The following is a 25,903-nucleotide window of genomic DNA, read 5'->3' as shown; positions in this document are numbered from 1 at the left end:
ACTCCCTCTGGTGTTCCCAAGCTCTTAGAGATATGATTTTGACTAGCATGCCCACCCCAACCCAACCCCTATTTACATACATTAACTTTGCTAACCAGCCTGTGGTTATTCCTCAACATAGCCCATGAAATACCAGTCATATTTTCTGAGTGCTTTTGCATCTTGTGCTCATGCACAATACATAACTAGGGAGGTAGACAACCTTAAACAATATTTTCCACAACCACATTACTGTGAAGCCCCTAGGGATTTATCTGGTACAATGTTCCTGCTTCAATTTCCTGAGATATTGTCAGTTGTGCATAGTCTATGAACAAAATGCATTATTAACAAATATTTATTGGTATGATGCTATGTCTGGAAATGGATATGATCACTAGATATTTTTTCTATACTAGCTAATCCCCAATACCAATGACTATGGTGATGCAACCTCCAGTAATGATACCTACTGGAAGAAGAAGTACATTTAGTCAGCGCTACCCCTTTCGGTCTCTTGCTTCAACCTTTAGTCTGAACCCTTGAGATTCCCACATTTAACCATGTGGACGATATATACCAAATATTTTTGGTATCAGATTTTTTTGGCAATTCATCAGGAGGAAGGATGTTTGTTATGCTTTTTACATTTGTATAATGATGAGAAGGAAAAAAAACATGATGAATGTGGCAGTTTTAAGCTCCTTTTAGACCTAGATCCCTAGGGGCTTACAGGGTCCTGTAAGACCCTATGATCCGTGAACCATAGATTTACATTTACATTTTAGTCATTTAGCAGACACTCCTATCCAGAGCGACTTACAGTAGTGCATTCATCTTAAGAGAGCTAGGTGGGACAACCACATATCATAGGCATAGAAAGTACATTTTCCTCAATAATGTAGCTATCAGTAGTCAGAGCTAGAATGGGGGGTGGGGGTCAAGTGCAAGTGCTGGTCAAGGTGAGGAGGAGGATTATTTAAGATACTGTTTGAAGGGTTTCAGATGTTTTCGGAAGATGGGAAGGGACTCTGCTGTCCTAGCTTCAGAGGGAAGCTGGTTCCACCATTAGGGTGCCAGGACAGAGAAGAGCTTGGACTGGGCTGAGTGGGAGCTGCCCTCCCATAGGGGTGGGAGGGCCATGAGACCTGTGGTGGCAGAACGGAGTGCTCGGGTTGGGGTGTAGGGTTTGAGCATAGCCTGAATGTAGGGAGGGGCAGTTCCTCTTGCTGTTCCATAGGTAAGCACCATGGTCTTGTAGTGGATGCGAGCTTCGACTGGAGTGGGGTGACATGAAATAACTTGGGAAGGTTGAAAACCAGGCGAGCTGCTGCGTTCTGGATAAGTTGCAGGGGTTTGATGGCACAAGTAGGGAGCCCAGCCAATAGCAAGTTGCAGTAGTCCAGACGTGCCTGGATTAGATAATACAGACAACATCTTGGTATCATTATACTCTTTATAGTGTGCTCTAAAATATGGAGTACACTCTGAAGTAAGTAATGTCTAGATTCTAAAATATATTTTTCACATGAATTTATTCAACATTACAAATATTAATATTATCTCAAAAGTACCCTTTTCGATTTTGTTCATTTTTACATATTGGTTTAAACAAAATACTCTACATTTTGGTTACATTTTAGTCATTTAGCAGACGCTCTTATCCAGAGCGACTTACAGTTAGTGAGTGCATACATTTTTCATACTGGCCCCCCATGGGAATCAAACCCACAACCCTGGCGTTGCAAGCGCCATGCTCTACCAACTGAGCTACAGGAGGACCTACAAGTATATCGCATTTCCAGAGTGGGTGCTCAGCTACTTTTGAAGTAATTATCAATTATATGAGCACCACCAATACAGTGAATGGGAAAATGTATTTGCTGAATGTGCAATCCTAAAGGAGGGCGGCTGTGATTGGTTAATGACCTATAATGTCAATTTCTATAAAATGGGTCATATTTTCAAAAGTACCTGAAGCCCACTCTGGAAATGTGACGTGTTTGAAGAGGATATTGTTCCAAACAATATGTTTTAAAAATAAGTAAAATCAAAAAGGATACTTTTGAGATATGCATGTTGACTCTGCACCGGTACCCCCCTGTATATAGCCTCCCTGCTGTTTATTTTATTTTACTTCTCAACACTTTTTTGTTTTATTTTACTTTTTTATAAAAAAATTAATGCATTGTTGGTTAAGGGCTGTAAGTAAGCATTTCACGGTAATGTCTACACCTGTTGTATTCGGCGCATGTGGCAAATAACATTTTATTTTATTTTATTTTATATGTTTAATGTAGATTATTTTTTTTATTTTTTATTTTTTTTTTTATCTAGATATACTCCATCATTTGGTGCACACTATAAGGAGTATAATGACACCAAGATGTTGTCTGTATGATGTACGGTTCATGGATCATAGGTTCTTACAGGAGGCATGTATAGGTGTAAAAATAAATTGTGATACAAACATAAAAAGCATGTCAAACATCCTTCACCCCAATAAAGTTACTATGTGAGAATTGCCAGAACAATCTGAGATACCAAAAATATTTTCGGCCCACGCTGGGATGGAATCGCCCATACTGTATGTCCATAACGCTCAAGTAGATGTTTGGCGACAACACATTATAGTTTTCCATGTGTGCATGGTGAATGACTTGACTTCTAGATTACAAATTCACTTTCAAACCTTCATGCTTACTAGTTAGCTTTCTGGTGCTGAACCATAAAGCTATTTCTTCTCTGTACTTTGTCCTTGAGTTTTTTTCCTCACTCTGTTGCTGTGATACAAGCTTGGGAAAGGGAAAGGTTTTGCACCTCAGGCTATGTCCCCTTATTGTGAGCTTCAAACATCACCAAGTATACAAACATGATCGTTTAAAGGCTTTAGGACATTCTCATTTAACCTGTACATTTAATTGTTTCAGAATTGTTTTAGCTTAGCTCTCAAGCAGAGCATATGGTGGTTAACTGTTGCCAGTTTATTGTTTCATAGAGTATAATTGTTGGCAAACCAAGACATTATACTAGTTTTATTCTCTAGTAAATCCTGGAACATCTTACCTCAGTCAATGTGACCTTTTACTTTGGGATCATAGTTTGTTCAATCATGCCAATTTATCACTGTCATTGTACATGACTAGAAGCACTGCAACATTTACAGCTAACCAGAGAATATAGATTGTATTTTCAGTAAAAACAACACAGATGGTACTTGACAGGGATAGTGTCACTTTTCTAGCATGCCTGACAAGTTTTATGGACATTGCTCTAATCAGACGGCAAACCTTGGGCAGGATGCAAAAAGGCAAGCATGCTAATCATCGATGAAGATGCTGTTGGACTTGTGCAAGTGTGACAGGATTTGAGAACATTGGCATCGAGAGAAAGCAAGGCAACAGCCTCCACTAACTTGTCCCCTTTAATGCATCTGTCTTTCTGCCTTACTGGCTCAAATCAAACACTCATCCCCCGTATCTCTAAACAATTGTTTGGACCCTATGCACCCTTCCGCAAAGCTCTGCCCTCAGGACATCTTCTCTGGATGCCTCGATAGCTGCGAAAGTGCCTCTATAAATTGAGTAAATTGGCAAAGCTGGGAGATAAGATCAACATTGCCGCTTGCCTTTAAATCGCTCAGTTGAAAAATCAAGAGCCTTGAGCTAAAAAACAACAAAAAATATCTACTTTGAAGCTAAAGTGTAACACCGGATGAGACTGAAAGGCTAATGCTGTGAAGACATTACACTTGCACAATTACATTTGGTTACCAGATATCAACTAGCATGCTCTTTAGAACTGAGATATGCATTTCAGATAATGCTGGAAAATATGATTATCAATTATTTGTTTTGATTCAGAGTATGCCAGTGCGGTATAAGGCTTCTTCTGTGCACTGTATAACATTTCTTCAAGAGACCACTCTGTCAGACAGTTCCTTGTTAATATTGACCATCATGAGTCCCCTTGTCTTCTAAGAAGTCCCCCTGATAGGCCAGCAGAGACATGGTGGGCTCTATTTTCGGCTGGCGTTAAGGCGGCACTAATGTCAAACGCACGCTCTATGGCAATTTCTACTTGTAAAAGCCACAGCTATACTATTTTCCAACACTGGCGCCAGGGTTGGTACTTTACCTGTCTTATATCAGCTCGCTTGCGCTGAGGTGGGAGGGGTGGAAATATTTTAGGTGTGTCCTTTAAAACGTGCGCTAATGTGCAAATTTCAAGCAGCGCTACTGGTGATATTTAAGACTCACCAAAAGCTGGTCTTAGCAGTAACACAATTGGTTATGGCATCGATTTTGCCAGTGGAGGCGCACAGTAGGCTAATCAGTAGCCTATAACCAATGTTTTATTAATAATTGATATAAAGAGCAGCAAAACAGTCAACAGACCTTGTCATTTTTTCTTTACATTGGACATTATTTTTGTCAATGCAGCATCTTTGAAACGTTTAGACTCAGTAGGCCTATGTGCAATGCCCTATGAATGAAAGGTGTCAGTTACTGTAGGAAGTCTGTTTAGGAACATGAAGTTATTACAATAGACTGCTTATTGTTTTTCCTTTATCATTTTGTTGGACCTAACTGTCAAATTACACTAAATCCGATCGCTGTCCTTGGTGCTGAATCAACTTGTAGCCTATGCTATTTGCCTGTTCTTTTGTTTACCGTTCACGTGGCAAAGTCACTAACAGACTATGTCAACGGCGATGGTAGGCTAATCTTATTATAACGTTTGGGCAATGTCCAATTGTCCATTGCTCGAACATGCAGTGCATTTTAGAAATGTGAATGCAATGTGTGTAGACACATATTTCCATGTTCAAGCCAATAAAAAACTAGATTGGCTACTTGATTGTTATAACTAAGCCTATTGTAGTGTTGGTGTATACTATTCAATAAACTATATTGGTTTAATTTAATAAAAAAAATGAATTCATTAGAACGATTCACCATCCATTGGTTTATGGTGAGAACGTACATGGCTCAAATGCAATGCATTTTGTCTGCTATTTCTGAAGAAGTGCAAATATGATCTGTAACATGGTTTTATGATCTTTATAAAACATTACATTTACAAGCAGTATAACAGTGATTGAACATCCCCCCTTTCTCTTTATGTTGGATCTTTATCCAGCTCCTGTGAAAAGTTTGGATGTGCGTAAAACCCTCCATAGTCTAAGTTGGCTTTTCTGTATTATACACCCACGGGGAGCAATTATAGTGGCTGTAAGTGTATTTAAACATAGCCTATTTAAAACAAAGTGTTGTTTACAGTAGGCCTTTCCATATTGAAGCAACGCATTTAGAACAATGTGGACTGCAAACAGCAGGCTATTTAATGAACTAGGCTGTAATGGACTAACATTCAAATTGGAGTTGATGGCAACGCAATACATAAAAGACCGCAACCACATATTTAGCCATGGTTCACGTTCTGATTGGCTAGTGAGGGGCCAAGCCTTGCCACACCCACAACTTGTTTATTTATCAAAACCCAAACCTTTTCGCGCCACCGCCAGCTACTGCGCTCATAATTCCGGTTTTGAAAATAGCAAAAATATTTCTGAAACAACCTATAATGCTACCAAGCTTTACCAATGCATTAGGTTTGTTAAAATAGAGCCCACTATATTTTAGTAATGAAAATAGTAATTGCAGTTGGTGAGACCATTCACAATAGCTAGAGCTTGCTTGCCACAAATGTATGTGGGTAATCTGCCTTGGAACAGATCCCTAAATGTGTTGTCATCTAGCCCCTAACCAGAGATTCAGCTAGTGTCCTCTAATAATATCTGAACGCAGATCCTTCCAGGCATTCAATTAAACGCAGCTGATGGTTTGAAGAGTGTTGTCTGTTGGTCTCATGAGTAAACCAAAAGAAACAGAAAACAGGCCCAAGGGTTGATGGTGTTACAACTGATTAATAACACTGCAATGAGCATCTCCAACACACCTGTCCTTCCCTGCCTGGCTGCTGACTCAATAGTAATCTAGTCTGTCTCTTCCCTAAGGCTCCTCTCATGACCGATGATCGTCATATGACAGACTCTTTCTCAGTGACCATTCTGGGTCACTGTCTTGATTCTATTCAAGGAATCAACCCAGAAAAAAAATAAAAATAAAATAAATAAATATTGCTGGTCTCCTAGACATGGTATGAATATTATGCAAGGTAAATGTGGCAAATCATATCTGACACAACTGATTGACACAATTATATTTTCAGTTATATAGAGACGACACACCCATTACGTTGAACATTTACAATCATAACCTTCTCTTGACTTCATCAAACAGCAGCTTCACTTACATAACTGAATGATACAGTAAGTTTGTGTAAGTATCACATTAGACATGCACACATATAACAATGTAATGAAAATACATACAGTATGAATTATGTCATTATATCAATGTTTTCTTCCTTATTGAAAAATAATACAGTGTATCTTATTTTTCCCTCATACAAAATGCATTATCAATCACCCCACTTTGTTTAAAGTATGTGTATTCCTTCTGTCTGTGACATTCATTGGAGTATCTGCACTTGAAACTAATATTTGGTGATATTTGTTTTGTTTTACTTTATCAAGTACAGGACCCTACTACACACATCCTTGTCTGGTTCTTGGGACTGTCTTACCTTTATCTTTGTAGTTCTGTTTTTCCAGGTTTCACATTATCTTCTATGTTCTCCTGGGATAATACATAATTCAGTTAGTCTACTCTTCCTTTATCTTACTCTGGTACAGAAACAATAGTGCAGTTTATTTTTGCCCCTGTCCTGAATCTGTCAGGTTATTCACCGGGAAACCTAAAAAATCTTGTTCCCACTTCCTGATCCCAAATCCAGTATTGACTTTTCCTCACCTCCTTATCTTTAATCAATCACTCTTTCATTGCCCTCTCCTAGATAGACATCTGCTGGCGGAATATCTCTTCCATCTCTTCGTTCATCCATTTGCGGATCTCGATCTTTCTCTCTGTCTCTGTTTCTCTCCATCGGACTCCTTCCCAGTTCTCCAGGGGTAGAATGAATGACTTGCCTGGTGAGATATCGAAAGGTCTGCTGAGTTCAATCGCTGTGTCACTGAAGGACACCTTTAAAACAACTATTGGCTTTTCAAAGTTGTCTGATATTCTCAACATTCCCGAAGAACAAAGTTGAACATGCTGGTCTAGTGATGAATGCAGGTACACTTGCTAAACAAATATCCAGGTGTGATAACAAATCAAAAGACAGTGAATGAGCCAAAATGATAGACAAGGTATTTTACTCACGACAGACAATTCCTTAAAATATGTTTGTTTAAACAAATTCAGGAAATTGGCATCCATTTGGAAGGATGTCGGCCTCAACAACTGTGTTTACGCTACAGTATGTTGTTGGAATCTACTTGAGTATGCTGCTTTCATTCCATCCCATCCACCGACTAGGCAGGAACTCCCTGAAACTCATGCAGACTACTGTGGAAATCATTGTGGTTAAACCTAAACAAGGCTAATTCTAAATTGAGGGATTAGGAAGGGATTGATTGATTGATGGATCAATTGATTGGCATATAACCCGACGGAGTGTGCCAGAGACAATATGCCTGCTACTAGAGACAGATAGTTAAGAGTTAAGTATTTTTTTCTCCATAAATTCAACATGTCCCTCTGGTTTTTCATAAGCAAACATATTCTCCACAAAAGTTAACTCCCTTGGGGGAGCTGGTAATGCACTTATCCAGGATGGCTATACTATTAATCCCTCTTTCTGGTGCTCACTCATATCTACCCGCACGTCATATGTCCTGGCAGCCTCATCCGACCTTTTACACCAATGTAGCAAATCCAAGGAAAACCAGATAGGGACTCAAGCCCAGTCATTCTGGTTCTGAGTCAAGGACACTAATCATAACCTCAAGAAAGTGAATTCCATTGGAGGAGATTGGAACACACCTATAACAGTGTGCTAGCTATAGCTATGCTTCAACTACACTATACATGAACATATTTATGTCTCCTGACCAACAATTTGGTCAAATTTCCTAAACCAAACAATCTGACTAATTCTACTGTCCTTTTGAACTTTGGTCCTTGCTCTGACTCAGTGGGTGAAGTTAACCGGCTTACTCCCCACTGATTGTGGTTCCATTTCTGAATCATCATTGTTTCATCGTCTGACGCTGAGTACCTAAAAGCAGTCATCCCTAAAATGAGATCAAAATGGAGAGGAGCCGCTCTGTCACAGAGGTAGCAGAAAGAAAAGTGTCTGAGGGAGTGAGAGCTATGATCTGATCAGACCGGATTTTCAGACCTAAAGCTTGCTTGTGTCCATGTTACTACGTGAGAAAACGGTGCTGAATTTCTATGCCTGCTCGGCGCTGTCCATGGTGCTGAACTGACTAGCGATATGGTGCGTCCCGGCCCTGAAATCACGTTTTTTACCGGTGCGATTGTGTCATTGCGGCATCCTTTCTTAATCAATATTAACTGAAATATAATAGGCTATATTATCAGGCTGTATTTTCATATTTACATGTGTCAGAAAGGATACACATTCCGACCACGTATCTTAGCACCTCTCTGAACCATCCCCATCATATGTCTCTTTGAAAATATAGTGGTTTGCATGTAGAACATTTCCTCAAATTAATCCTATAACTGCGCACATTCAAATAATCCTATGAAATCTCAAACATGGAAACTGAGCACAGTAATCCACACCCTACTGTGGGTTGGTTAATGTAGACGCTTCATCAACGCGCACGCATCATCATCATAAATGGTGTGCTCTTTTTTGCTATTTGAGGAGTACTCTGTTTTGTGATAAAGGCTTCACTGTCAATTCGACGTATTCTTTGAAAGCAGTCAATACACTGTCTCCTAAGGCAAAACACCACGCTCCATGGCATGATTTGATTTTCCGATTTGTAATCCCATAAACGCAGTACCATTTTGCCAATAGAAGTCGGAGGTGGAAAGAGTTTTTTGGCCGGCTGCGGCATGTAGCTGTGGAGAGAATTTGCCTGGCTACCCAGACTCCTTGCTCCGGCCAAACGGTACGCCACGCCCACGGACTTTACCGTTTCTTCTCCGGGAAAGACAGAGCAGCGGAAGAATGTAGTGTGAGTCGTCAGGTTAGCACCAGACACCACCGACTGAACTTCTAGGAGGTCTTCGCTCAAAGGATGTATACCTGATACGGATATTCTTGCCTCAACAAGGCTACTAACGATCGAAATCGGTGTGCTCATATGCTGGACTCAGCAGATTAATTTACAATCACTGCCACTATTTCGAATGACCGTTGAGTTCTGCAGAAAACGCTGGGAAACAGGGCTCTTCAGCTCATTTGACGTTAAAACGTAAGAAATGTCAGACTTGGATATCGCACGCACAGATGCTACTCATTTGTGTGATAATATATGTGGGAACTAATTGCAACGCAACTGCCCTCAACCGTGCAAGTGAGTGTTCTTTGCGCACGAAGTCCAGAAATCTTGGCTGGTTGTGGTGCTTCTTCACTCTACTACTAGGGCAGCAGACTGGGGCATATCGAATCATTTATTGCTAAAATCTTCACGGGGTATTTACCTGCTGGTATAGCCTACTGGAGATTGACAGATAACGGAGAGGCAACATCAGTCTCAAGAATAGAGGTAACCATCTATCATCATGATTTCATTGTTTTCTCATATGCAATATTTTCAATTCGGACAAAACAGAGTAAGAGAAAAATGATAATTGTTTCTACAGAGGTACGAGTATTGTCACATTGAGCTGTTATGAGATAGTGGAGTTCCATGTGTTATTGCATTTTATGGTAGGCTAATACGAGGTGTGGATTAGGTGTGGTTTGTTTGACATGGTGGGGGTCTACAACAGAATGCTGCGTAATGGTCTATGGATAGGCAATTGCACAATTCGTTAGCAGAAAAGTGACTACTCTACACTCGTTTGATTGTCTCACCACATAAACAACCACAGGAAATGTAGATATGGTAATCATCAAGTTTGTTCCCCCATCCAGATATTTACTACTAACATTCTTTCATCCGATCATCCTTCTCTGTCTTGATTTGTGACAAATACTGCATGCACTCTTACAGCACACCAAACTGCTTTGGGACTTTGTGAAATATGCTTCTTACGTTCCGTCATATAAATTATTATAAACTATGTTGGACGAACGGATCCTAGCCTACATTTGTATTTATGTTGATCCTTTTCGAAAAAACTGAAAAAGGGCGAGACGGTGTCTGTGAAATCGATCTCCATCACGTTGCAATTCCACAAGACTATACAGGGTTTATGTTGGGACACTCATGTGCCTCACAAAGTCAAGACTATTGCACCCTGGGAGGAGGAAGTTTAAGAAATGCCTCTGTATATGAGTAATGTGATAAGCAGTAGCACAATTTAACGTCTGGTCTACCGTTTTTATTTTGAATTGCACACTGGTGGACCTGTGTTTCTTCAATAATTCAATATGACTTTTAATCATTCGCTTCCCTTGGCATTACATAACGCAGGACCACTTTTAATTAATCGGTTCCACCTGAGCTACTTGGCTGTTAGGCTAATGAACGTTGGTGAGCTTTGTGCAATTCGGCTTTTGGCCGCCGCCGGAGGTCTCTCCTCTTCATTGCCCACTCATGGCAGTACATTCTTCCACTGATGCAGCACCTAGCTGTATATCCTTTCGACCGTAAATCCAACGAGGAGTATTCTTAATGTCAAGCTGCAGTGCCTGAGAATGTCGTATTTTGTACCGCAGGTAGGGGGCCACGGAGCACCAGATGCAGCTTGCAGCTCCCTCCTCACATGAGCTATAGTCGGTTATGCTTCACATGACAATGCTCTTATATCTGTGAGAACACAGTTAATGTGCTACTAAACAATCCAGGTCAGATAATACATGCATGCTTGTCTGGCTAGATACAGGTAACTGACAAAATAATTGGAACACTTGAGTAAATGAAGAATACAAAGTACATTGAAAGCAGGTGGTGCCACAGAGGTGTGGTTCCTGAGTTAATTAAGCAATACATCTCTTAAGGATCAGACCCTTCTATTCATTTTTTGCCTAAAATGACATACCCAAATCTAACTGCCTGTAGCTCAGGACCTGAAGCAAGGATATGCATATTCTTGGTACTATTTGAAAGGAAACACTTTGAAGTTTGTGGAAATGTGAAATTAATGTAGGAGAATATAACACAATAGATCTGGTAAAAGATAAAACAAACAAAAAAACATACAATACCATTCAAAAGTTTTGGGTCACTTAGAAATGTCCTTATTTTCGAAAGAAAAGCATATTTTCTGTCCATTAAAATAAAATAAAATAGATCAGAAATACAGTGTAGACCTTGTTAATGTTGTAAATGGCTATTGTAGCTGGAAACTGCTGATTTTTTATGGAATATCTACATAGGCGTACAGAGGCCCATTATCAGCAACCATCAGTCCTGTGTTCCAATTGCACGTTGTGTTTGCTAATCCAAGTTTATCATTTTAAAAGGCTAATTGATCGTTAGAAAACCCTTTTGCAATTATGTTAGCACAGCTGAAAACTGTTGTGCTGATTAAATAAACAATAAAACAGGCCTTCTTGAGACTAGTTGAGTATCTGGAGCATCAGCAATTGTGGGTTCGATTACAGGATCAAAATGGCCAGAAACAAAGAACTTTCTTCTGAAACTCGTCAGTCTATTCTTGTTCTGAGAAATGAAGGCTATTCCATGCGAGTAATTGCCAAGAAACTGAAGATCTCGTACAACACTGTGTACTACTCCCTTCACAGGGGGGGGAGCGCTAGCCAATGTGTATTTTAGGTTGACTATCACATGATGTGCCTGTGGTTTTCGAGTGCCCTATTTACTATTGGTAAACATATTTCATTATAGTGATTATATACACTACCAGTCAAAAGTTTGGACACACCTACTCATTCAAGGGTTTTTCTTAATTGTTACTATTTTTTACATCATAGAATAATAGTGAAGACATCAAAACTATGAAAAAACACATATGGAATCATGTAGTAACCAAAAAAGTGCTTAAAGAAATTGCACACTCTTGGCATTCTCTCAACCAGCTTCATGAGGTAGTCACCTGGAATGCATTTCAATTAACAGGTGTTAAAAGTTAATTTGTGGAATTTCTTTCCTTAATGCGTTTGAGCCAATCAGTTGTGTTGTGACAAGGTAGGGGTGGTATACAGAAGATAGCCTTATTTGGTAAAACACCAAGTCCAAATTTTGGCAAGAACAGCTCAAATAAGCAAAGAGAAACAACAGCCATCATTATTTGAAGACATGAAGGACAGTCAATACGGAACATTTCAAGAACTTTGAAAGTTTCTTCAAGTGCAGCCACAAAAACCATCAAGCGCTATGATGAAACTGGCTCTCACGAGGACCATCACAGAAATGGAAGACCCAGAGTTACCTCTGCTTTAGAGGATAAGTTCATTACAGTTACCAGCCTCAGAAATTGCAGCCCAAATAAATGCTTCACAGAGATAAAGTAACAGACACAACCTAACATCAACTATTCAGAGGAGACTTTGTGAATCAGGCCTTCATGGTCAAATTGCTGCCAAAAAGACACTACTAAAGGACACCAATAATAAGAAGAGACTTGCTTGGGCCAAGAAACACGAGCAATGGACATTAGACCGGTGGACATTTGTCCTTTGGTCTGGAGTCCAATTTGCAGATATTTGGTTCCAACCACCGTGTCTTTGTGAGACGCGGTGTGGGTGAACGGATGACAGCTTTGCACACTCTTGGCATTCTCTCAACCTTCTTCTTGAGGTAGTCACCTGGAATGCATTTCAATTAACAGTTTGAGAGAATGCTAATAGTGTGCAAAGCTGTCATGAAGGCAAAGGGTGGCTACTTTGAAGAATCTCAAATCTCAAATATATTTTGATTTATTTAACACTTTTTTGGTTACTACATGATTCCATATGTGTTATTTCATAGTTGTGATGTCTTCACTACTATTCTACAATGTAGAAAATAGTAAAAATGAAGGAAAAACCCTTGAATGAGTAGGTGTGTCCAAACTTTTGACTGGTACTGTATATGTATATATAATAATATGTGTGCATGTGTGCTGAGGTGCGGAGAGTCAGTGCAGGTGGTCACTCCAGTTCAAGTGTTCAGCAGTCTGATGGCTTGTAGCATGAAACTGTCTCTGAGCCTGTTGGTATCAGACCTCATGCTCCGATACTGTCTGCACGATGGTAAGGGAATGAACAGCTCATGGCTGGGGTGTACGGGGTCCTTGATGATGCTGCGGGCCTTCCTCAGGCACCGTTTTGAGTAGATGTCCTGGATGGGTGGGAGCACGGTCCCAGTGATGATTCTGGAGTGGCACCTGAGACAGTGTTTTCCCCCACTATTAACAAAACACCAAATGATGGAATTTCTCGTGGAAGAAGTGTGTGGCATTCCTCCAATATAGTTCCAGACACTTGTAGAATCCATGCTAATGTGCATTGAAGCTGTTCTGGCTCATGGTGGCTCGACGCCCTTTTAAGACAATTTATGTTGGTATTTCCTTTACTTTGACAGTTACCTTTTGCCCTCTGCATTCTTGTACTGATCCACTCCCTATGTGTGTTAATGGGTAGGCTGATATTGGCTCTGTGTTGTTAATCAGCTGGCAAGGATCTGTGTGCATGTCTGGACTGTGATCTCCCTCCTTGTATCATTCTGCTGTGTGCCTGGAGGAGACAAATTACACTTGACATGGGAATCTCAAATTGACAGAGTGTATGCTCTCCCGAGGTACTGTATCTCTCGAGATCTATTAGTGCTGTCTGGCGTTCTTTGTCCCGCGATGATGGATGGATAGCCGACCTTCTGCAAGATTCTCCCCCCCATCCTCTCTCACACCCTCTAACCTTCTGTCTCTAAGACAGGCGACAAGCAGGGACACATGAAATGGCAGTGCCCTCCTCCCATGTAGTTTCCATGTTGCTGGTGAGGACATCATGCCGCCAGTCTGTGGGTGTCAGTACCAGTATGGCTCTATAATAAGGCACATGGCTGCACCATCTGCTCCTGGGTTCACCATTTAAATGTGAGAATAGGCCTGGTGGAGCATCCTGGCCTTGGAAGGGTTTGTAAGGATTTTCCTGAAATCAGTTGATTTTTCCAGAAATATGATTTACAGCTAAAATTGTTTTCTACTTGGAGACCGTAAAACATGTAATACAAATCATGTCAAGTCAAAAAGGAACTGTTGAGGTTTGTTCCTGAAATCTCCCAAAATGTGTCTCTCTAAATTGAATACAGTTTAACAATATTTCACTACGATCGCACAGATCTACTTAATGATGAAAGGTGCATGCATATTTCATGATGCATTTTGAAATGAATGTAAAGTGTATATCGCCTCTGTGTGGAAAATTAGCTCAGTCGTCATTAGTGATCGCCTGTCGGAGGGTCTCATTAACGTTTTGGGAAATTATAGTTAGAGTTATTCTCGCTTGAGCAGAGCCTGTAGGCTACAGTAGCAATGTCCACTGAGGTGCTAGATTTCAGCAGTTTTGGACCAATCACCTGATCTGTTGATAATGCAGGTGTTGGTTCCTGCTTAGTAAGCACTTATTAAATGGGTGTTCTTCCATCCAGTCCATAAGGCCATTAATAATTTAAAGTCGAACTCAAAGTCATGGGCTTATCAATCAGGATGGCATGTTAGCGAGCACCTCAGCGGGGTAATTAAGTCTCTTCGCCCCCAAGGACCCCGGTGTCAGGAAAACCCAATAATGCTCCAAGATAGAGAGGCAAAAAGACGGAACTTCAGGAGTAGATGTACAGTCATGGTCAAAAGTTTTGAGAATGACATAAATATTAATTTTCACAAAGTCTGCTGCCTCAGTTTTTATGATGGCAAATTGCATATACTCCAGAATGTTATGAAGAGTGATCAGATGAATTGTAATTAATTGCAAAGTCCCTCTTTGCCATAAAAATGACCTTAATCCACACAAAACATTTCCACTGCATTTCAGCCCTGCCACAAAAGGACCAGCTGACATCATGTCAGTGATTCTCTCGTTAACACAGGTGAGAGTGTTGACGAGGACAAGGTTGGAGATCACTCTGTCATGCTGATAGAGTTAGAATAACAGACTGGAAGCTTTAAAAGGAGGGTGGCGCTTGAAATCATTATTCTTCCTCTGTTAACCATGGTTAACTGCAAGGAAACACGTGCCGTCATCATTGCTTTGCACAAAAAGGGCTTCACAGGCAAGGATATTGCTGCTAGTAAGATTGCATCTAAATCAACTATTTATCGGATCATCAAGAACTTCAAGGAGAGAGGTTCAATTGTTGTGAAGAAGGCTTCAAGGCGCCCAAGAAAGTCCAGCAAGTGCCAGGACCGTCTCCTAAAGTTGATTCAGCTGCGGGATCGGGGCACCACCAAGGCAGAGCTTGCTCAGGAATGGCAGCAGGCAGGTGTGAGTGCATCTGCACGCACAGTGAGGCGAAGACTTTTGGAGGATGGCCTGGTGTCAAGAAGGGCAGCGAGGAAGCCACTTCTCTCCAGGAAAAACATCAGGGACAGACTGATAAGGTACAGGGATTGGACTGCTGAGGACTGGGGTTAAGTCATTTTCTCTGATGAATCCCCTTTCCGATTGTTTGGGGCATCCGGAAAACACCTTGTCCGGAGAAGACAAGGTGAGCGCTACCATCAGTCCTGTGTCATGCCAACAGTAAAGCATCCTGAGACCATTCATGTGTGGGGTTGCTTCTCAGCCAAGGGAGTGGGCTCACTCACAATTTTGCCTAAGAACACAGCCATGAATAAAGAATGGTACCAACACATCCTCCGAGAGCAACTTCTCCCAACCATCCAAGAACAGTTTGGTGAAGAACAATGCCTTTTACAGCATGATGGAGCACCTTGCCATAAGGCAAAAGTGATAACTAAGTGGCTCGGGGAACAAAACATCGAAAATGTGGGTCTATGGCCAGGAAACTCCCCAGACCTTAATCCCATTGAGAACTTGTGGTCAATCCTCAAGAGGCGGGTGGACAAACAAAAACCCACAAATTCTGACAAACTCCAAGCATTGATTATGCAAGAGTGGGCTGCCATCAGTCAGGATGTGGCCCAGAAGTTAATTGACAGCATGCCAGGGCGGATTGCAGAGGTCTTGAAAAAGAAGGGTCAACACTGCAAAAATTGACTCTTTGCATAAACTTAATGTAATTGTCAATAAAAACCTTTGACACTTATGGAATGCTTGTAATTATACTTCAGTATACCATAGTAACATCTGACAAAAATATCTAAAAACACTGAAGCAGCAAACTTTGTGAAGACCAATACTTGTGTCATTCTCAAAACATTTGACCACGACTGTATGCTAATGTAAAAACTTGGTAAAGTGATGTTATCCTCAAAATGTACAAGGTGTTTTCATCACACGTATCAGTGTGTTGAGATGGATGTGTCAGACGCTTATTCATACTTTTTCTTGGATTCCTGTTTTTGTGAAGAGAGCTAGGCAAGTGCTAGAGTCTCCCTTGTTTCAGCAGCAGATTGAAGTCTTATCATATACAGTACCTTGATGTAGCTGGCATCTTTGACAAGGCTTCATGCCAGCTACGCCATGAAACCTGGCCTTCATTAGCTGCTCCCATGCTGATTGTTTCACAATGACTATGCGCTTACTTGCATCAACAGTCAATAATGAGTTGTTTTCTATCCCTGCATCAGTTAAATTAATCTAATATATTGCTTTTGGACAAGGCTTTTCCAAATGTGTGTTATGGTTGGGCCTTCTCCAAAAGAAAAAGGCACAGCACCAAATGGGTTTCTTTGATGACATTTTTTATGTTTTTTTCCCTGGGATTGAGGCAGATATTTCTACACTACAGTAGGCTGGTAGTCAGCATGGTGCTTTATGATGACGATAGGAAGTCCTAATCCGGGATGAACATAGGGAGCGTGATTTACAGGAAGTGTGTTTTATACATGTATAATTATGCTCTACAAAGACTAACATCACAGCCAGCTACCAGATCCCTTACTTAATGACACCGCTTTCCCTGCTCATCATGTATGTCAGCTCCACAGTGCTCATAACCCCACTCCCATCACTAGTACCACCCCTTAACCCTTCAACCCCCCTCCACTCCATCCACTACCAACACCACTAAGTGTAGCTCTCCACAAGCATAGCTGTACTGCATCACAATGGACCTTTTTAGCTATGGATCCACAATCAGCCCAGCATGTCATTTACCAATTGATCCTTATCAATCCCAAATAGGCTGCTTGTTACCACCAATTGTGATGGAACAGATTTGCAGACCAGGGTTATGACTAAAGTGGGGGGATCCGTCGCTCCCCCATCTCACTCCAGAAGCCAGCCTTCAAGATGGAAGTACAGTGATACTGGGCTTGAAAACCTTTTACACCTTGGGCTCTTTGGCTATTGTTGGACCTGAAGCTGGGGACCGTAGCCTTCTGCATCTCATGTTGGTTGTTACTGTGGCTATGCAAGAAAAGAGAGAGCGTGGCATCTGACAGTGCATATTTTTCTAATTTCCCCAAAACGTTTCTATTAGCGAATTTGTATTCCATATATTGTACAACTATTATTATCTCGCTAATTACGCCAGTTGTCTATTTGACCTTTTTTATTCATTTGGATGACATCAATGTGAGAGGATGACACACTTATGGCACCTCGCCGTGAAAACATAACATTGTAATTGCAATCATTTGCTTGCAACCTTTAGGAAGGCTCTAATTTGAATTCCTAATTACTAGGTAGGCAAACGAGGGTCTTTCAGTTCCTTTGATTTTGCCATTTTACACTGAGGTAGAGGTTAAGTACGGGAGTAATGACTGTGCTACTTATAAATACCAATGCTTACCTTATCTTATCTCATTAGGTTGGTTATAGAATACTCAATATCATTCGCTGATGGATTATTGGGATTCAAAAAGTCCCACCACCTGTTACTACACATGTCAACCTTAAATTCCTACACCTAATTTATCTTATCGCAACTGTTGGCCTTCCTTTGACTTCATATCCTGGCCTGTATTTTGTGCTCTATATTCTCGCCACACCACCTCTCTCTCTCTCTCCCTCTCTGCTGTAACCACTGCCACAGACAGAACTAATCCCTTGCCGAATCCCCTCTGGGGAACAGATCTGTCTCTGTGGGACTGTTCCTCCTCCTCCCGGCTGCCGCATTCCGAGGTGACTCAATCCCGCTGCATCCTGCCTAGCGAGCGGCCAGAATCTCAATCAGCCTGCTTCTGACCTCTACTGCCAGGCAGCTGGATTGGTGCCACTCACTGCCTGATGAGATTGGGTATTAATGGATAGCTACTGCACTGTACCGGGCTGGGACAGACCTCACTGCCAGGTCTGCTTCTGTGCTGTACACGTCCAAAGTCAAATATTTCTGCCTGGACCTTTATATTAGTCCTAGTGGGCACAGCACTTGGCAAGCAAATCAACCATGACACACAGCAAACCCTGTGAATATCAGTGTCCTCCCCCTCCTCTCCCCCTCCCCCTTCCCCACTCCCTCAGCCTAGTGCAGCCTGTCGGGTGGATGAGATAAATAACAATGTTCTCTGTAACCAACTGCATCCTCTCCTATCGGACGGTAGCATATACAGACCTATCCCGCTCACTGTCACCAGGCAATGCTGCCACATCTGGGCCTGTGTGCATCCATCCATCCATATTAGCATTAGTGCTGCCAAGGTTATTGTGCCAGTCGAAAGGATTCTTGAGCTAAGACTTTACTGACACACATCAGGTTGGAATAACGGCCGTAAAAGGAGGCAGACGGGCGTGTGCCGGGTTTGTGATCAGGATTATACAGGGAGGATCACATTCCCGAACTCACTCACCTCAAAGAGTCTCGAGCAGATTGGTCCTGATCTAAATATAAAACAAAAAAAACATGACAAAATAACCCAAAAAGCAGAGGACCTATTCATGAGCAGAGGATGAGGGATGGGCAGATACAGGGAGAGAGGGAGGAATATAGTCAAATTGTGTGAGAGAGAGAGAGAGAGAGAGAGAGAGAGAGAGAGAGAGAGAGAGAGAGAGAGAGAGAGAGAGAGAGAGAGAGAGAGAGAGAGAGAGAGAGAGAGAGAGAGAGAGAGAGAGAGAGAGAGAGAGAGAGAGATGGGGTAGGGCGGGGACAGTTGCCAGCTGCTCCACTATCATATCCTTTTTGGCCTTGTCACTTGATAACTTGATAAATCATTTAATGCACGACTAAGTAGGAGAGCTGATGCTGTGGAAACGTCCCCTCAAAGAGTGGTACTTTAGGCTGCGTTCCGTATAGTACTGTCTGTATCCCACTTAAACCCTTCCCCCACAGTGCAACGCTCCAGGACGCTCCACTCTCTCTTTGTTCTACCACCGGCTTTACATCCAAACAGCTGCAAACATAAACAAAGCATCTATGATTGACAGAGTGTTTGTGGAACAAGATGCTGCTTCCTGAGAGGCTTTTATTGTGACAGTCTTTTAACCCTGGCCCCGGTGAGAAATTACACATGCTGTGTTAGCACACAAGCTGCACACTTTTATAGCAGGTTAAACAATTAACAGCCCACTCCTCAAACAGCAGTGTAATGCATTAGAGTGGTGGAGCTGCATTGTCCAAGTTGTTTGTTTATGCAGATCTATATGAGGAGGTGGATGCTGCGCTGGCATATTTCCCTGAGTCAGGGGGTGAATGTTCTCCATAGTAACTCTGCCACATCATCACATTGCCCCAGCGTCCTGCATATGATCCCTGCAACAGTTGTGTGGCTTGGCATGTGTGTGTGGGCACAGGGTGGGTAGACACTAGCCAGAGGTAAACCTGAGTGCTGTGTGGCACATATTGAGGACAACTGCTGTGAATTATTCCATGCTGATCTATTGTACAGTAGCTGATGTGGAGTGTGGTGATTCCACTGGGTGCTGTAAATTGCATGTCTGTAATTAAGTCCCTCATGGGCCTTGACTATCGGGCAGCAGAGGAGATTACTTGTCTTGCAGCCACTGTGTCTAGCTGGTTGGATAAATACTTTGTCAGCATCTTTTCGTAGTTCAAGTCAGTTGAAGTCAATAGCACTTTCTTGTTTTTTTCTTGCAATTTGGTAATTAGAGAGAAGATCCAGTCCAGAGCCCTGAGTTGAGTTAGGTTAGGCCAAGTTAGGCCAGGGCAACAGAGGTAAGGAGGTTAGTAGTGTTCTTGAAGGCCTCAGGGAGAGTCATGAGAGCCATCAGGCTTATCCAGAGAATGAGCATAACTAAGTTGTACTATATTACAATTAGCCATTCAGAATGCATTGCTGTTAGCTAAGGTGTGAAGTTTGGAGACACCAACTCAAGGACACATTACTTCTCTACAGTGCCCGAGGCAGAAATAGGTATTTACAGCTCCCAGTGAGTTAGGGTACTGTCTAAGTGACAAAGATCTGTTGGCAGATATCGCTCCGCACATCGACATGGGTAATGGGGGCGCATGCTTAAACAGGCACATTTTCATACGACTTTCATTGCCAGCCTGAATGGAGAAGCCACCTTCCTTCTCCTCTTGATGTGTAACAGTATGTAATATTTTATACTAGTTATGAATCCCACTAGCTTATTTATGTGCCCCATGAATGCTAGTGTTCTTTTTATTGCAGTGTGAGATGCGTTTTAAAATTACATAGCATTAACAGACTGAAAGCAAATGAATATTTTATCTCAGACTTATAAGCCATATTTTTGTTAGGCAAATATAATGTTCCTATTACATAAGGACCATGTGTTTGATGTATTTGATACCATTCCACTAACTCCGCTCCAGCCATTACCACGAGCACATTCTCCCCAATTAAGGTACCACCAACCTACTGTGGACTCATACCATTTGAATCTCAAACCTTCACATCACCACTGTAAAAGGTTCCCGCTATCTCTGGGTGGTTGTCTGCCAAGGGTAATATATGTTAATGTATGGTACAGTGTTACATATTTAATAAGGGCCTTCTTTTATTTATAGGGCCCTTAGATATGCATTGTTCCTGAGCAATAGGAGGTCACTTTTCTACTCGTTCTTCCTAACCCATACATACACCCTTAGAAAAAAGGTGCTATTTGTGTAATGTTTGTTGGTTTGTGTTTTTTTGTTTGTCTCGTCAACTAAAAAATTATAAAAACCTGATCACAAAAAAAAAAAATGGGGGCTATCTAGAACCTAAAAGGATTCTTCAGCTGTCCCCATAGGATAACCCTTTCAAGAACTCTTCATGTTTCCAAGTATAACCATTCCAAGTATAACCTTTCCACAGAAAGTTCTACATGGAACCCAAAAGGGTTTTACCTGGAACCAAAAATTGTTATCCTATGAGGATAGCCGAAGAACCCTTATGGAACCTTTTTTTCTAAGAGTGTATAGTTTGTTTACTAGGGCCTAAGGTAATTTAACCAACAACATCCGCTCCACTCTCGCTGGCTTAACTCAACTTAGATACATGTCTAATGCTGTTAACACCATGGAGATCAAGGATCTCCTATGTTGGCACATGTTCTGCATCACTGCCCTTCTGAAATGGCTCTCAAATTAAACTGAAATGGTCAACTGACCATATAGCCAATGCAGTCAATAGACCAAAGCCATTTCCTGTACTACACTCCCATTACATGTGACTTGTAGATCACATTGCATTAGATTTTAGTCATTTTAGCAGACGCTCTTATCCAGAGCGACTTACAGTTAGTAAGTGCATACATTTTCATACTGGCCCCCCGTGGGAAACGAACCCACAACCCTGGCATTGCAAGGGCCATGCTCTACCAACTGAGCTACAGGGGACCCTGTATCACTCCTCATGTCACACCCAACCCCCATACTTGTTTTTCTCTTCATTTCATCTTACGTCTACTGTTTCATGGCCATAAGTGGCTGGGTTAGCGCTGGATCTATCTGTCCTTTTCACCATTTGAACTCTACTCTAAGTGCATGATAACATATGTTCTATAATATGCCTTCCTGAGTGTGATCCAATGGGTCCTAACTGCTGTTATGTAAGAGTGTGTGTGTGTGTGTGTGTGTGTGTGTGTGCGTGTGCATGACAGGCACCTTGATGTATTCTGTTGCCTGACTCCCAGTCCTTTTCTCAGATGGGCTTGGCACTAACTCAACTGACCTGAGTGTGTGGAGCGGTCACATGACAGTTCTAGTTGTGCTGCTAGACTAGCAGAGATGTGATTCGTTCAGAGTGTGGCATCTGTCTGCTTTGCTCCCCAGTGGGAGAGAGGGAGAGGCCGTGGTGAGAGATGAGAAATTACACTGTGATTTATTTCTGTTTGGGGATATCTCACAGGTTGAGAAATGGTTGTTGGAATGTATGTGTTCATGGGTAGATGTATAGGCAGTGTTGACACTCTGCACTGAGTTGTCAGATGACTGTTTGATCATTGTCTCCAATGCAGCGGCCTAGAAATGCTTTACTACCGTTAAATGTATAATTTAATGAGTTTGAGCATAACAAAGTTTATGATTAGTGGTAGCAATTCCCATACCTAAAATACAATTATTACTAATGCACGTAGATACATAGAGTGTTCAAAACATTATGAACAGCTGCTCTTTCCATGACATAGACTGACCAGGTGAATCTAGGTGAAAACTATGATCCCTTATTGATCTCACTTGTTATATCCAATTCAATCAGTCTAGATGAAGGGGAGGAGACATGTTAAAGAAGGATGTTTATGCCTTGAGACTATTGAGAGATGTTTTGTACACTCAGTGTACATGCAAATATGAAATATGCAAACATACATAAGAAATTGTTTAATTCAGTGTGTGCTTTAGGATTATACTTTTGAAGCAATTAGTCAGTTTTGTGTATGGTTATTTTTTATACTTATTTCCCTATTCTTATTATAAATCAAGGTTATTTTTGACAGTGGATATTTTCACATTATTTGCTAATTAACCCATTATATTATTGAATGCCATCTATGCGAGGTCAATTATAAATATTTAGTTTTCAGATGTCATTATGTTTTAGTCAGATGTTCATTATCTGGCTAAATATCACTGTTGAGGGACTGGGAGAAGGCTTTAAGGCAAAGACAGCACAACATTGTTTTCCCTGTAAAATCTGAAGAATGGGGTGTGGGGTGAGAAAGGTTCTTATCCATATCAATGGATTTATTGAAGGACTAGTACACACTACATCATTCATTGTCACATTGAAATACACCTCCAGTCAAAAGTTTGACACACATACTCATTCAAGGGTTTTTCTTTATTTTTACAATTTTTTCCATTGTACAATAGTAGTGAAGACATCAAAACTATGAAATAACACATATGAAATCATGTAGTAACCGAAAAAGTGTTAAACAAATCAAAATATATTTTATATTTGAGATTCTTCAAATAGCCACCCATTGCCTTGATGACAGCTTTGCACACTCCTGGAATGCATTTCAAGTAACAGGTGTGCCTTCTTAAAAGTTAATTTGTGGAATTTATTTCCTTCTTAACGCGTGTGTCCAAACTTTTGACTGGTACTGTATGTATGGAGCATAATGTATGTACTGTTTTATTCACATGTTTTCAAATTCTGGTGACAAATCATGTATTGTGATTCTTGCATAGATTTTAATGGACACATAAGATACATTTTGGATGGTTGTACTGATTATGATGAGCTAATGCTAAGCTATTTGCCAGCGATGTGTGGCGCCATGTTTGTTGACATCATACAATGCATTCTGGTTGTCACGTAAGCGTCTGTCAGACCAACGATGTTAAAACAAACTGATGTGAAGGGATGGTTCACTCGACTGACTTATGGTGCTTTCAAGCAACTGGGAACTCGGAAGAATGCAAGGTCAAATCATGATGTAAATGATCTTCAGGTCGGAAAGTCGGAGCTCTAGAAAGAGGCCCAAGTTCCAGAGTTGGAATTCCGAGTTGGATGACCGTTATAAACAATTTTTCCTGTCGGAGCTTGTTTTTTTTTACGAGTTCCCAGTTGTCTTGTATGCACTGAAGTCAGAAGTCAGATATTTCATAGTTCCCAGTTCCCAGTTGTTTCGAATGCGGTATCAGATTGTAACTATGGTACCTCAGGGTTGCCAGCTCAGACCCCCTTTCCAGGGGTTTTATTTTTATTTAGCTCATAAACTTGTCCTGTGTTTGTTGATAAATTCCCCATCATAGAAATATTCCCCCCACGATACCTTCCCCTATTTCTACCCCCCATGGACTTGAAAACCCACCACAAATGAAATGAACCCCTCTAAAGTGGTTTCCTTCATATCTGGCAACCCTGTTTAGCTTTCGCACTATGGTTAGGCTAGGCAGTAGGCTTGTATTTGGGGTGATGATCTGTGAGGTGATAACATTTTATTTGCTTTGTGATTTGTCAAAACTGTAAACGACTTGTCTAGTCATGTGCTCCGGTTCTTGTATACACTGTAACAAGTACATCAAAGATTTGTAATACGCTGAAAAGTGTCCAAGCTAAGTTAATATTTTTCAGGCAATGGGCGCAGCCATCTTTGACTTTGACTTTGTTTATTTGAGTCTTATAATGAATGTCATTCTGAGATTAAGGAGTTTTCGCTTGTCCAACATAAACAAACATGGCTGCCATCATAAAGCATTTAGTTGCTGTTAGCTTAGCTGACACGCATCTCTTTTCTAAACAATATTACATTTCTTCCTTGTGGCCACCAGAGATATGGTACATTGTAAACAAGTCTAGCTGTTAGGTCTCTAACTTATGTTTTGGTTTTTGTCAGAGCAACCTGTTTATTAGACTGGTTAATGAGTTGTGACTGTGGATGTGTTCTGTGTGATGCTTGGATGATGAAGTTCACATTTATCTTTTACAATAAAAAGTGAAATTGAGGAATAAAGTTGTGAAGACCTTTATTTCCCATCAGTACAAAACATTGTTTAGATACTTTTCAGACAACAATGCTGTTTAGATGCGCTTGTTGCGTCATACATTCATACAAATATGTAATCGTACGCGTCAAAAGTTTAATGTACTATTTCTTAATATATTTTTTTACAAAATACTACTCATATTACAGAGCAAGAGGCTAAGCTTCATACGATACAAATGTTTGCTTTGTAGCACCTACAGAAATAATATGGAGTCTTAAATGAGGCCAAGATGTCATAAATACGCAAACTTTGATTAATTATTTCTAAATTCTGCTTTTAGATGTAAATGTCAACCATATGTCAACAATCCTTCCTCCAAAGTACTATTCTATGGATTATATTTTGTGAAAATCCCCCAAATCATGGAATTTTTTTGTCCTGGTTTCGTGATGAATCACTCACATATAAAGCTTCATCTGTCTGATTCAACCCTTTTATGTGGGGATTTAAAGGGGGAGTCTGTAAAAGGGCACTCTGTAACTTCTGTAACCTCTACTCATTTACACCATAAGCGTGTCTAGTAATGGACACTGACACAAAAGTTTGATGTGCCAATCTACGTGGCTTTTTTTTTTATATTGAAGCACTTGATGTGGATTTAGGGTTTAGGCTGAACTTATGATTCTGAGAAACAGAATAAGCTCTGGCTATCTCTAGTTCTGTGATGGTATGATGAATTCACATGAAAAGGACAACTCTGCTATCATCTAGATGCTGAGGTTGACAGGCAGGTCCGAAGCCTATGCCAGTGTTCCAGTGAAATTATGTAAGATGTTTTTTTACTAGGGCTGACCCCATTTAGTCGACTAGTCAATTGTTTGGTCGATAGGCTGTTGGTCGACCAAGATTTTTTTAGTTGAGCAGTGGCAAATATACAGTTGAAGTCGGAAGTTTACATACACCTTAGCCAAATACATTTAAACTCAGTTTTTCACAATTCCTGACATTTAATCCTAG

At 40.9% G+C, this 25,903-nt stretch overlaps 1 protein-coding gene across 2 annotated transcripts in view; it reads left to right on the top strand.

Annotated features, from left to right (window-relative positions):
* The first annotated feature begins 8,735 nt into the window (after positions 1-8,735).
* The window catches only part of LOC121567401 (leucine-rich repeat and fibronectin type III domain-containing protein 1-like protein), a 128,633-nt gene continuing 111,465 nt past the window's right edge, over positions 8,736-25,903 (top strand). The window contains exon 1 of one of the 2 annotated variants that reach the window (XM_041877425.2): positions 8,736-9,340. The gene's annotated coding sequence lies outside the window, so the exon portion shown is untranslated. Of the gene's footprint in view, positions 9,635-25,903 lie in introns of both variants that reach the window. The other variant, XM_041877424.2, reaches the window with a different exon arrangement.

The sequence above is a fragment of the Coregonus clupeaformis genome, chromosome 6 (assembly GCF_020615455.1).
Source record: "Coregonus clupeaformis isolate EN_2021a chromosome 6, ASM2061545v1, whole genome shotgun sequence".
NCBI lineage: Eukaryota > Metazoa > Chordata > Actinopteri > Salmoniformes > Salmonidae > Coregonus > Coregonus clupeaformis.
Note: the sequence above shows the minus strand (reverse complement) of the source record. Positions and strands in the feature narration are given on the sequence as shown.